General features: G+C 46.5%; 1 pseudogene; it reads right to left on the bottom strand.

Annotated features, from left to right (window-relative positions):
• Window positions 1–14,240, bottom strand: part of LOC135533265 (cilia- and flagella-associated protein 47-like) — a 60,742-nt pseudogene that overhangs the window by 11,511 nt on the left and 34,991 nt on the right.

Raw genomic sequence — 14,240 nt, 5'->3', positions numbered from 1 at the left:
CTGTATATAGCCTCCACATTGACTCTGTACCAGTACCCCCTGTATATAGCCTCCACATTGACTCTGTACCAGTACCCCCTGTATATAGCCTCCACATTGACTCTGTACCAGTACCCCCTGTATATAGCCTCCACATTGACTCTGTACCAGTACCCCCTTTATATAGCCTCCACATTGACTCTGTACCAGTACCCCCTGTATATAGCCTCCACATTGACTCTGTACCAGTACATCCTGTATATAGCCTCCACATTGACTCTGTACCAGTACCCCCTGTATATAGCCTCCACATTGACTCTGTACCAGTACCCTCTGTATATAGCCTCCACATTGACTCTGTAACGGTACCCCCTGTATATAGCCTCCACATTGACTCTGTACCAGTACCCTCTGTATATAGCCTCCACATTGACTCTGTACCAGTACCCCCTGTATATAGCCTCCACATTGACTCTGTACCAGTACCCCCTGTATATAGCCTCCACATTGACTCTGTACCAGTACCCCTGTATATAGCCTCCACATTGACTCTGTACCAGTACCCCTGTATATAGCCTCCACATTGACTCTGTACCAGTACCCTCTGTATATAGCCTGCACATTGACTCTGTACCAGTACCCCCTGTATATAGCCTCCACATTGACTCTGTACCAGTACCCCCTGTATATAGCCTCCACATTGACTCTGTACCAGTACCCCCTGTATATAGCCTCCACATTGACTCTGTACCAGCACCCTCTGTATATAGCCTCCACATTGACTCTGTAACGGTACCCCCTGTATATAGCCTCCACATTGACTCTGTACCAGTACCCTCTGTATATAGCCTCCACATTGACTCTGTACCAGTACCCCCTGTATATAGCCTCCACATTGACTCTGTACCAGTACCCCCTGTATATAGCCTCCACATTGACTCTGTACCAGTACCCCTGTATATAGCCTCCACATTGACTCTGTACCAGTACCCCCTGTATATAGCCTCCACATTGACTCTGTACCAGTACCCCCTGTATATAGCCTCCACATTAACTCTGTACCAGTACCCTCTGTATATAGCCTCCACATTGACTCTGTACCAGTACCCCCTGTATATAGCCTCCACATTGACTCTGTACCAGGACCCTCTGTATATAGCCTCCACATTGACTCTGTACCAGTACCCTCTGTATATAGCCTCCACATTGACTCTGTACCAGTACCCCCTGTATATAGCCTCCACATTGACTCTGTACCAGTACCCTCTGTATATAGCCTCCACATTGACTCTGTACCAGTACCCCCTGTATATAGCCTCCACATTGACTCTGTACCAGTACCCCTGTATATAGCCTCCACATTGACTCTGTTCCAGTACCCCCTGTATATAGCCTCCACATTGACTCTGTACCAGTACCCCCTGTATATAGCCTCCACATTGACTCTGTACCAGTACCCCCTGTATATAGCCTCCACATTGACTCTGTACCAGTACCCTCTGTATATAGCCTCCACATTGACTCTGTACCAGTACCCTCTGTATATAGCCTCCACATTGACTCTGTACCAGTACCCTCTGTATATAGCCTCCACATTGACTCTGTACCAGTACCATCTGTATATAGCCTCCACATTGACTCTGTTCCAGTACCCTCTGTATATAGCCTCCACATTGACTCTGTACCAGTACCCTCTGTATATAGCCTCCACATTGACTCTGTACCAGTACCCTCTGTATATAGCCTCCACATTGACTCTGTACCAGTACCATCTGTATATAGCCTCCACATTGACTCTGTTCCAGTACCCTCTGTATATAGCCTCCACATTGACTCTGTACCAGTACCCTCTGTATATAGCCTCCACATTGACTCTGTACCAGTACCATCTGTATATAGCCTCCACATTGACTCTGTTCCAGTACCCTCTGTATATAGCCTCCACATTGACTCTGTACCAGTACCCCCTGTATATAGCCTCCACATTGACTCTGTACCAGTACCCTCTGTATATAGCCTCCACATTGACTCTGTACCAGTACCCTCTGTATATAGCCTCCACATTGACTCTGTACCAGTACCCTCTGTATATAGCCTCCACATTGACTCTGTACCAGTACCCTCTGTAAATAGCCTCCACATTGACTCTGTACCAGTACCCTCTGTAAATAGCCTCCACATTGACTCTGTACCGGTACCCCCTGTATATAGCCTCCACATTGACTCTGTACCAGTACCCTCTGTAAATAGCCTCCACATTGACTCTGTACCAGTACCCTCTGTATATAGCCTCCACATTGACTCTGTACCAGTACCCTCTGTAAATAGCCTCCACATTGACTCTGTACCGGTACCCCCTGTATATAGCCTCCACATTGACTCTGTACCAGTACCCCCTGTATATAGCCTCCACATTGACTCTGTACCAGTACCCCTGTATATAGCCTCCACATTGACTCTGTTCCAGTACCCCCTGTATATAGCCTCCACATTGACTCTGTACCAGTACCCCTGTATATAGCCTCCACATTGACTCTGTACCAGTACCCCCTGTATATAGCCTCCACATTGACTCTGTACCAGTACCCTCTGTATATAGCCTCCACATTGACTCTGTACCAGTACCCTCTGTATATAGCCTCCACATTGACTCTGTACCAGTACCCTCTGTATATAGCCTCCACATTGACTCTGTACCAGTACCCTCTGTATATAGCCTCCACATTGACTCTGTACCAGTACCCTCTGTAAATAGCCTCCACATTGACTCTGTACCAGTACCCTCTGTATATAGCCTCCACATTGACTCTGTACCAGTACCCTCTGTAAATAGCCTCCACATTGACTCTGTACCAGTACCCTCTGTATATAGCCTCCACATTGACTCTGTACCAGTACCCTCTGTAAATAGCCTCCACATTGACTCTGTACCAGTACCCCTGTATATAGCCTCCGCATTGACTCTGTACCAGTACCCCTGTATATAGCCTCCACATTGACTCTGTACCAGTACCCCCTGTATATAGCCTCCACATTGACTCTGTACCGGTAACCCCTGTATATAGCCTCCACATTGACTCTGTACCAGTACCCTCTGTAAATAGCCTCCACATTGACTCTGTACCAGTACCCCTGTATATAGCCTCCGCATTGACTCTGTACCAGTACCCCTGTATATAGCCTCCACATTGACTCTGTACCAGTACCCCCTGTATATAGCCTCCACATTGACTCTGTACCGGTAACCCCTGTATATAGCCTCCACATTGACTCTGTACCAGTACCCCCTGTATATAGCCTCCACATTGACTCTGTACCAGTACCCCCTGTATATAGCCTCCATATTGACTCTGTACCTGTACCCCCTGTATATAGCCTCCACATTGACTCTGTACCAGTACCCCCTGTAAATAGCCTCCACATTGACTCTGTACCAGTACCCCCTGTAAATAGCCTCCACATTGACTCTGTACCAGTACCCCCTGTAAATAGCCTCCACATTAACTCTGTACCTGTACCCCCTGTATATAGCCTCCACATTGACTCTGTACCAGTACCCCCTGTATATAGCCTCCACATTAACTCTGTACCAGTACCCCCTGTAAATAGCCTCCACATTGACTCTGTACCAGTACCCCCTGTATATAGCCTCCACATTAACTCTGTACCTGTACCCCCTGTATATAGCCTCCACATTGACTCTGTACCAGTACCCCCTGTATATAGCCTCCACATTGACTCTGTACCAGTACCCCCTGTATATAGCCTCCACATTAACTCTGTACCTGTACCCCCTGTATATAGCCTCCACATTGACTCTGTACCAGTACCCTCTGTATATAGCCTCCACATTAACTCTGTACCAGTACCCTCTGTATATAGCCTCCACATTGACTCTGTACCAGTACCCTCTGTATATAGCCTCCACATTGACTCTGTACCGGTACCCCTGTATATAGCCTCCACATTGACTCTGTACCAGTACCCTCTGTATATAGCCTCCACATTGACTCTGTACCAGTACCCTCTGTATATAGCCTCCACATTGACTCTGTACCAGTACCCTCTGTATATAGCCTCCACATTGACTCTGTACCAGGACCCTCTGTATATAGCCTCCACATTGACTCTGTACCAGTACCCTCTGTATATAGCCTCCACATTGACTCTGTACCAGTACCCCTGTATATAGCCTCCACATTGACTCTGTACCAGTACCCTCTGTATATAGCCTCCACATTAACTCTGTACCGGTACACCCCTGTATATAGCCTCCACATTGACTCTGTACCAGTACACTCTGTAAACAGCCTCGCTTGTTATTTTACTGTCACTGTTTAATTTTGTGTTACTTTTATTTTCTATTTTCAATTTTTTACTTGACACTTATTTCTTAATTTTTTCTTAAATCTTCTTAAAGTATCGTTGGTTATTGTTGTATTCGGAGCATGTGACAAATAACATTTGATTTGATTTAATCAGATTTTTTAACACAAGCCCGTACCAGAAAGGGACAGTAGGCAGCCAGCACAGCAGCCAGAACCAGGCCGTCTGCCAGGTCCAGGTCAAAGTTCACCACCCAGCGGGCTGATGGGACGTCTCCTGGTTAAAGAGCAGAATATAGGTAACAGAAGAGTTATGGATGTCTCTGTCTCTACCTCTGTCAATCTCTGTCTCTACCTCCCTGTCTCTACCTCTGTCAATCTCTGTCTCTACCTCCCTGTCTCGACCTCTGTCAATCTCTGTCTCTACCTCTCTGTCTCGACCTCTGTCAATCTCTGTCTCGACCTCTCTGTCTCTACCTCTCTGTCTCTACCTCTCTGACTCTACCTCTCTGACTCTACCTCTCTGACTCTACCTCTCTGACTCTACCTCTCTGACTCTACCTCTCTGACTCTACCTCTCTGACTCTACCTCTCTGACTCTACCTCTCTGACTGTCTCTCTGTCTCTGTCTCTCTGTCTCTGTCTCTCTGTCTCTCTGTCTCTGTCTCTGTCTCTCTGTCTCTGTCTCTGACTCTACCTCTCTGACTCTACCTCTCTGACTCTACCTCTCTGACTCTACCTCTCTGACTCTACCTCTCTGACTGTCTCTCTGACTGTCTCTCTGACTCTGTCTCTCTGTCTCTGTCTCTGACTCTACCTCTCTGACTCTACCTCTCTGACTCTACCTCTCTGACTCTACCTCTCTGACTCTACCTCTCTGACTCTACCTCTCTGACTCTACCTCTCTGTCTCGACCTCTCTGTCTCGACCTCTCTGTCTCGACCTCTCTGTCTCGACCTCTCTGTCTCTACCTCTCTGTCTCTACCTCTCTGTCTCTACCTCTCTGTCTCTACCTCTCTGTCTCTACCTCTCTGTCTCTACCTCCCTGTCTCTACCTCCCTGTCTCTACCTCCCTGTCTCTACCTCCCTGTCTCTACCTCCCTGACTCTACCTCCCTGACTCTACCTCCCTGACTCTACCTCCCTGTCTCGACCTCTCTGTCTCTACCTCCCTGTCTCGACCTCTCTGTCTCTACCTCCCTGTCTCTACCTCCCTGTCTCTACCTCCCTGTCTCTACCTCCCTGTCTCTACCTCCCTGTCTCTACCTCCCTGTCTCTACCTCCCTGTCTCTACCTCCCTGTCTCTACCTCCCTGTCTCTACCTCCCTGTCTCTACCTCCCTGTCTCTACCTCCCTGTCTCTACCTCCCTGTCTCTACCTCCCTGTCTCTACCTCTCTGTCTCTACCTCTCTGTCTCTACCTCCCTGTCTCTTCCTCAACACCCCCCTCCTACCTGTAGAGGTGAGTGGGCTCCAGACAGTAGTCCTCATGCTGTGGTAGTGCAGGTTGAGCCAGGTGAGTAGCCTCCTCTCCCAGGTGGAGTAGATGTTAGAGGTCAGGGGCTTTGGGTTGATCCTGGGGACCTGCTGCTCCATGCTGCCACTGTCACAGCTCTGGAGGCCCAGGGACAAGGGACCCTCTGTCACCCGCGGCAGGACTAGCACCTGGGGAGGAGGGGACAGACACACATTTCTCAGACTGCTGATCAGGACACAGAGGGAGAGAGAGAGAGAAAGAGATATATAGAGAGAGACTGGGAGAGAGACAGTCAGAGATTTGTGACCTGTTGCCACAAGAAAAGGGCAACCAGTGAAGAACAAACACCATTGTAAATACAACCCATATTTATGTTTATTTATTTTCGCTTGTGTACTTTAACCATTTGTACATTGTTACAACACTGTATGTATATATACAGTGGGGCAAAAAAGTATTTAGTCAGCCACCAATTGTGCAAGTTCTCCCACTTAAAAAGATGAGAGAGGCCTGTAATTTTCATCATAGGTACACTTCAACTATGACAGACAAAATGAGAGAGAAAAATCCAGAAAATCAAATTGTAGGATTTTTAATGAATTTATTTGCAAATTATGGTGGAAAATAAGTATTTGGCACCTACAAACAAGCAAGATTTCTGGCTCTCACAGACCTGTAACTTCTTCTTTAAGAGGCTCCTCTGTCCTCCACTCGTTACCTGTATTAATGGCACCTGTTTGAACTTGTTATCAGTTTAAAAGACACCTGTCCACAACCTCAAACAGTCACTCTCCAAACTCCACTATGGCCAAGACCAAAGATCTGTCGAAGGACACCAGAAACAAAATTGTAGACCTGCACCAGGCTGGGAAGACTGAATCTGCAATAGGTAAGCAGCTTGGTTTGAAGAAATCAACTGTGGGAGCAATTATTAGGAAATGGAAGACATACAAGACCACTGATAATCTCCCTCGATCTGGGGCTCCACGCAAGATCTCACCCCGTGGGGTCAAAATGATCACACGGGGGGACCTAGTGAATGACCTGCAGAGAGCTGGGACCAAAGTAACAAAGCCTACCATCAGTAACACACTACGCCACCAGGGACTCAAATCCTGCAGTGCCAGACGTGTCCCCTTGCTTAAGCCAGTACATGTCCAGGCCCGTCTGAAGTTTGCTAGAGAGCATTTGGATGATCCAGAAAAAGATTGGGAGAATGTCAAATGGTCAGATGAAACCAAAATATAACTTTTTGGTAAAAACTCAACTCGTCGTGTTTGGAGGACAAAGAATGCTGAGTTGCATCCAAAGAACACCATACCTACTGTGAAGCATGGGGGTGGAAACATCATGCTTTGGGGCAGTTTTTCTGCAAAGGGACCAGGACGACTGATCTGTGTAAAGGAAAGAATGAATGGGGCCATGTATCGTGAGATTTTGAGTGAAAACCTCCTTCCATCAGCAAGGGCATTGAAGATGAAACGTGGCTGGGTCTTTCAGCATGACAACAGCCCCAAAACATCACTGCTCTAGAGGAGATCTGCATGGAGGAATGGGCCAAAATACCAGCAACAGTGTGTGAAAACCTTGTGAAGACTTACAGAAAACGTTTGACCTCTGTCATTGCCAAGAAAGGGTATACTTATTTTCCACCATAATTTGCTAATAAATTCATTAAAAATCCTACAATGTGATTTTTTTGTCTGTCATAGTTGAAGTGTACCTATGATGAAAATTACAGGCCTCTCTCATCTTTTTAAGTGGGAGAACTTGCACAATTGGTGGCTGACTAAATAATTTCTTGCCCCACTGTATATAATATGACATTTGTCTTTATTGTTTTGAAACTTCTGTATGTGTAATGTTTACTGTTCATGTTTATTGTTTATTTCACTTTTGTATATTATCTACGTCACTTGCTTTGGCAATGTTAACACATGTCTCCCATGCCAATAAAGCCCCTTGAATTGAAATTGAGAGAGAGAGAGAGAGAGAGAGACAGAGAAAGAGAGAGTGAGTGAGTGAGTGAGTGAGTGAGTGAGTGAGTGAGTGAGTGAGTGAGTGAGAGAGAGAGAGCGAGAGAGAAGAGAGATTAGAGACAGAGAGAGAGAGCAAGCGGGAGAGAGAAAGAGAGAGAGAGAGCGAGAGAGAGACAGAGAAAGAGAGAGAGAGTGAGTGAGTGAGTGAGTGAGTGAGTGAGTGAGTGAGTGAGAGAGAGAGAGCGAGAGAGAAGAGAGATTAGAGACAGAGAGAGAGAGCAAGCGGGAGAGAGAAAGAGAGAGAGAGAGAGAGCGAGAGAGAGACAGAGAAAGAGAGAGAGAGTGAGTGAGTGAGTGAGTGAGTGAGTGAGTGAGTGAGTGAGAGAGAGAGAGATAGAGAGAAGAGAGATTAGAGAGAGACAGAGAGAGAGAGCAAGCGGGAGAGAGAAAGAGAGAGAGAGAGCGAGAGAGAGACAGAGAAAGAGAGTGAGTGAGTGAGTGAGTGAGTGAGTGAGAGAGAGAGAACACTCTCTTGCCTTGTAGGTCTGCAGTAGAACATCCATCCAGGCCATTTTACTGAGGGATTCAAAGACCTTGCTGCTGTAGTCCAGCCCCCTCTGATCACACTGGGACTGGGCCTGTAGAGAGCTCCAGTGGCTGAACTCCTGGGAGTCTAACAGGTACTCTGGTCTGATGTGGGACAGACAGGCTCCCTGCCTCCTGAAGATCACAACACAGTGAGTAGGCCGGTGAGGGTGTGTGCCTGCGTACGGCGGCCGGCGGAGTTGTCCGTGTATGAGTGATTAAGTGTCTGTGTGGTACCTGAGGAAGGCCAGCAGCACTGTGTTCCAGTGGAGCAGCTGCTGCACGCGCTCAGTGAGGTTGCAGGGCAGCGATTGGTTGGTGCTCACACCAGGAAGTGTCTGTCCGCTCAGGTGACGCAGCATGTCGTAGATGGTCCGTGTGTCTTTACCTTGATTCATAAGGTACGAGTTCCTCCACTCACTAGAGCTGGAGTCTACTGTCTGGACTCTACATACCACCCTGGGAGAGATAGATAGAGAGGACAGAGGAGAGAGAGAGAGAGAGGAGATATGAGAGAGAGAGGGGAGGGAGAAAGAGAGAGGGGGAGGGAGAAAGAGAGAGGGGGAGGGAGAAAGAGAGAGAGAGAGAAGAGAGAGGAGAAAGAGAGAGAGAGAGAAGAGAGAGGAGAAAGAGAGAGAGAGAAAGAGGAGAAAGAGAGAGAGAAAGAGAGAGAGAGAGAGAGAGAGAGAGAGAGAGAGAGAGAGAGAGAGAGAGAGAGAGAGAGAGAGAGAGAGAGAGAGAGAGGGAGAAAGAGAGAGAGAGAGAGAGCGAGAGAGGAGAAAGAGAAAGAGAGAGGGAGAAAGAGAGAGAGAGAGAGAGAGAGAGAGGAGAGACTAATAATAACATAACGTAATGAAAACATAAAATAAAAATATGTGTGACGGATACCAGTCCATCTACCTTCTGAGAGAGCGTGGTAGAGAGATGAGGTTTACCTTCTGAGAGAGCGTGGTAGAGAGATGAGGTTTACCTTCTGAGAGAGCGTGGTAGAGAGATGAGGTTTACCTTCTGAGAGAGTGTGGTAGAGAGATGAGGTTTACCTTCTGAGAGAGTGTGGTAGAGAGATGAGGTTTACCTTCTGAGAGAGCGTGGTAGAGAGATGAGATTTACCTTCAGAGAGAGCGTGGTAGAGAGATGAGGTTTACCTTCTGAGAGAGTGTGGTAGAGAGATGAGGTTTACCTTCTGAGAGAGTGTGGTAGAGAGATGAGGTTTACCTTCTGAGAGAGCGTGGTAGAGAGATGAGGTTTACCTTCTGAGAGAGTGTGGTAGAGAGATGAGGTTTACCTTCTGAGAGAGCGTGGTAGAGAGATGAGGTTTACCTTCTGAGAGAGCATGGTAGAGAGATGAGGTTTACCTTCTGAGAGAGTGTGGTAGAGAGATGAGGTTTACCTTCTGAGAGAGTGTGGTAGAGAGATGAGGTTTACCTTCTGAGAGAGCGTGTTAGAGAGATGAGGTTTACCTTCTGAGAGAGCGTGGTAGAGAGATGAGATTTACCTTCTGAGAGAGTGTGGTAGAGAGATGGGGTTTGGTCCACGGGGCCAGCCAAACTGACTGAACCACTTCTGTACGGCCTGCAAGCAATCAAGCAATCACATTTAGCTATACAGCCTTTGTTCTATCAGCAGTTGTCCCAGAGTGATTTACCAGTTGTTACCTGCAGGATGCTGTGGTAGTACAACCCCTCCTCTGAGTCCTGCCCTGGAAACACTGGTATACCCTGCTGCTGCCACTGCTGCTGGTCAGTCACACCATCCGTCTCTCTCTCACCCTCTGTCTCCTTCTGGGGCCAGTCCTCCTTCCCTCTGGGTCCTGGTCCTGCACTCCCAGTCCGACTCCTGCTGTCTCCAGAGTCTGAGGACAGGTCAATATGTTTGATTCAGCTTGGAATGGGCACTCTGGGGTTATTATTTGGGATTGTGGTAGTGGTGCCTTTGTAGGGGGAAGGCCCCAGTACTTCACATAGTGTATTTGACCAGGTCTGGTGTGTAGCAGTGTAGCTGTAGAGGTGTGTCTCACCAGAGGTGGAGTGATTACTGGTGGAGGAGAGGAAAGCGAAGGTGGAGGAGGAAGTGTAGCGAGAGAGAGGGCTGGGGGAGTAGCATGGCTGTAGCACCGCCTTCCCTGTCATCTGAGAGGGCCCTGATTCGCCGCTGCAGCCGCTCAGACAACCTGAGTGACAACCACATGGACCAGTTAGGGTGGGGGGTGGAAGAACAGAGATACTTAGATTAGTAGACAGTCCTCCTCAGTGTGAGTGTATGAATGCTGTACACGGTGCAGTGTGTTGTGGGTACAGAACAGGACAGCAAGACGTACCACTCTTGAGGACTATCTGTTGCTCAGAGCGGTGCAGAGCCAGGTAGGGCCACACTGTCAACAAACTGTTATCTGCTGTAGCACAGACCTCCACCCTGAACCTGAAGAGACCGACAGATAGGAGAGAAATGAATACATCATGTACAACTCTGACTAAGACAGGAGAGAGAGAGGAGGAGAGAAATGAATACATCATGTACAACTCTGACTAAGACAGGAGAGAGAGAGGAGGAGAGAAATGAATACATCATGTACAACTCTGACTAAGACAGGAGAGAGAGAGGAGGAGAGAAATGAATACATCATGTACAACTCTGACTAAGACAGGAGAGAGAGAGGAGGAGAGAAATGAATACATCATGTACAACTCTGACTAAGACAGGAGAGAGAGAGGAGGAGAGAAATGAATACATCATGTACAACTCTGACTAAGACAGGAGAGAGAGAGGAGGAGAGAAATGAATACATCATGTACAACTCTGACTAAGACAGGAGAGAGAGAGGAGGAGAGAAATGAATACATCATGTACAACTCTGACTAAGACAGGAGAGAGAGAGGAGGAGAGAAATGAATACATCATGTACAACTCTGACTAAGACAGGAGAGAGAGAGGAGGAGAGACATGAATACATCATGTACAACTCTGACTAAGACAGGAGAGAGAGAGGAGGAGAGAAATGAATACATCATGTACAACTCTGACTAAGACAGGAGAGAGAGAGGAGGAGAGAAATGAATACATCATGTACAACTCTGACTAAGACAGGAGAGAGAGAGGAGGAGAGAAATGAATACATCATGTACAACTCTGACTAAGACAGGAGAGAGAGAGGAGGAGAGAAATGAATACATCATGTACAACTCTGACTAAGACAGGAGAGAGAGAGGAGGAGAGAAATGAATACATCATGTACAACTCTGACTAAGACAGGAGAGAGAGAGGAGGAGAGAAATGAATACATCATGTACAACTCTGACTAAGACAGGAGAGAGAGAGGAGGAGAGAAATGAATACATCATGTACAACTCTGACTAAGACAGGAGAGAGAGAGGAGGAGAGAAATGAATACATCATGTACAACTCTGACTAAGACAGGAGAGAGAGAGGAGGAGAGAAATGAATACATCATGTACAACTCTGACTAAGACAGGAGAGAGAGAGGAGGAGAGAAATGAATACATCATGTACAACTCTGACTAAGACAGGAGAGAGAGAGAGGAGAGAGGAGGAGAGAAATGAATACATCATGTACAACTCTGACTAAGACAGGAGAGAGAGAGGAGGAGAGAAATGAATACATCATGTACAACTCTGACTAAGACAGGAGAGAGAGAGGAGGAGAGAAATGAATACATCATGTACAACTCTGACTAAGACAGGAGAGAGAGAGGAGGAGAGAAATGAATACATCATGTACAACTCTGACTAAGACAGGAGAGAGAGAGGAGAGAGAGGAGGAGAGAAATGAATACATCATGTACAACTCTGACTAAGACAGGAGAGAGAGAGGAGGAGAGAAATGAATACATCATGTACAACTCTGACTAAGACAGGAGAGAGAGAGGAGGAGAGAAATGAATACATCATGTACAACTCTGACTAAGACAGGAGAGAGAGAGAGGAGAGAGAGGAGGAGAGAAATGAATACATCATGTACAACTCTGACTAAGACAGGAGAGAGAGAGGAGGAGAGAAATGAATACATCATGTACAACTCTGACTAAGACAGGAGAGAGAGAGGAGGAGAGAGAGGAGGAGAGAAATGAATACATCATGTACAACTCTGACTAAGACAGGAGAGAGAGAGGAGGAGAGAAATGAATACATCATGTACAACTCTGACTAAGACAGGAGAGAGAGGAGGAGAGAGAGGAGGAGAGAAATGAATACATCATGTACAACTCTGACTAAGACAGGAGAGAGAGAGGAGGAGAGAAATGAATACATCATGTACAACTCTGGACTAAGACAGGAGAGAGAGAGGAGGAGAGAAATGAATACATCATGTACAACTCTGACTAAGACAGGAGAGAGAGAGGAGGAGAGAAATGAATACATCATGTACAACTCTGGACTAAGACAGGAGAGAGAGAGGAGGAGAGAAATGAATACATCATGTACAACTCTGGACTAAGACAGGAGAGAGAGAGGAGGAGAGAAATGAATACATCATGTACAACTCTGACTAAGACAGGAGAGAGAGGAGGAGAGAAATGAATACATCATGTACAACTCTGACTAAGACAGGAGAGAGAGAGGAGGAGAGAAATGAATACATCATGTACAACTCTGACTAAGACAGGAGAGAGAGAGGAGGAGAGAAATGAATACATCATGTACAACTCTGACTAAGACAGGAGAGAGAGGAGGAGAGAGAGGAGGAGAGAAATGAATACATCATGTACAACTCTGACTAAGACAGGAGAGAGAGAGGAGGAGAGAAATGAATACATCATGTACAACTCTGACTAAGACAGGAGAGAGAGAGGAGGAGAGAAATGAATACATCATGTACAACTCTGACTAAGACAGGAGAGAGAGAGGAGGAGAGAGGAGGAGAGAAATGAATACATCATGTACAACTCTGACTAAGACAGGAGAGAGAGAGGAGGAGAGAAATGAATACATCATGTACAACTCTGACTAAGACAGGAGAGAGAGAGGAGGAGAGAAATGAATACATCATGTACAACTCTGACTAAGACAGGAGAGAGAGAGGAGGAGAGAAATGAATACATCATGTACAACTCTGACTAAGACAGGAGAGAGAGAGGAGGAGAGAAATGAATACATCATGTACAACTCTGACTAAGACAGGAGAGAGAGGGAGGAGAGAAATGAATACATCATGTACAACTCTGACTAAGACAGGAGAGAGAGAGGAGGAGAGAAATGAATACATCATGTACAACTCTGACTAAGACAGGAGAGAGAGAGGAGGAGAGAAATGAATACATCATGTACAACTCTGACTAAGACAGGAGAGAGAGAGGAGGAGAGAAATGAATACATCATGTACAACTCTGACTAAGACAGGAGAGAGAGAGGAGGAGAGAAATGAATACATCATGTACAACTCTGACTAAGACAGGAGAGAGAGAGGAGGAGAGAAATGAATACATCATGTACAACTACATCATGTACAACTCTGACTAAGACAGGAGAGAGAGAGGAGGAGAGAAATGAATACATCATGTACAACTCTGACTAAGACAGGAGAGAGAGAGGAGGAGAGAAATGAATACATCATGTACAACTCTGACTAAGACAGGAGAGAGAGAGGAGGAGAGAAATGAATACATCATGTACAACTCTGACTAAGACAGGAGAGAGAGAGGAGGAGAGAAATGAATACATCATGTACAACTCTGACTAAGACAGGAGAGAGAGAGGAGGAGAGGAGGAGAGAAATGAATACATCATGTACAACTCTGACTAAGACAGGAGAGAGAGAGGAGGAGAGAAATGAATACATCATGTACAACTCTGACTAAGACAGGAGAGAGAGAGGAGGAGAGAAATGAATACATCATGTACAACTCTGACTAAGACAGGAGAGAGAGAGGAGGAGAGAAATG

This window comes from Oncorhynchus masou, unplaced genomic scaffold, assembly GCF_036934945.1.
Source record: "Oncorhynchus masou masou isolate Uvic2021 unplaced genomic scaffold, UVic_Omas_1.1 unplaced_scaffold_2300, whole genome shotgun sequence".
NCBI lineage: Eukaryota > Metazoa > Chordata > Actinopteri > Salmoniformes > Salmonidae > Oncorhynchus > Oncorhynchus masou.
The sequence above is the reverse complement of the archived record's forward strand: the minus strand, read 5'-3'. Positions and strand labels throughout refer to the sequence as shown.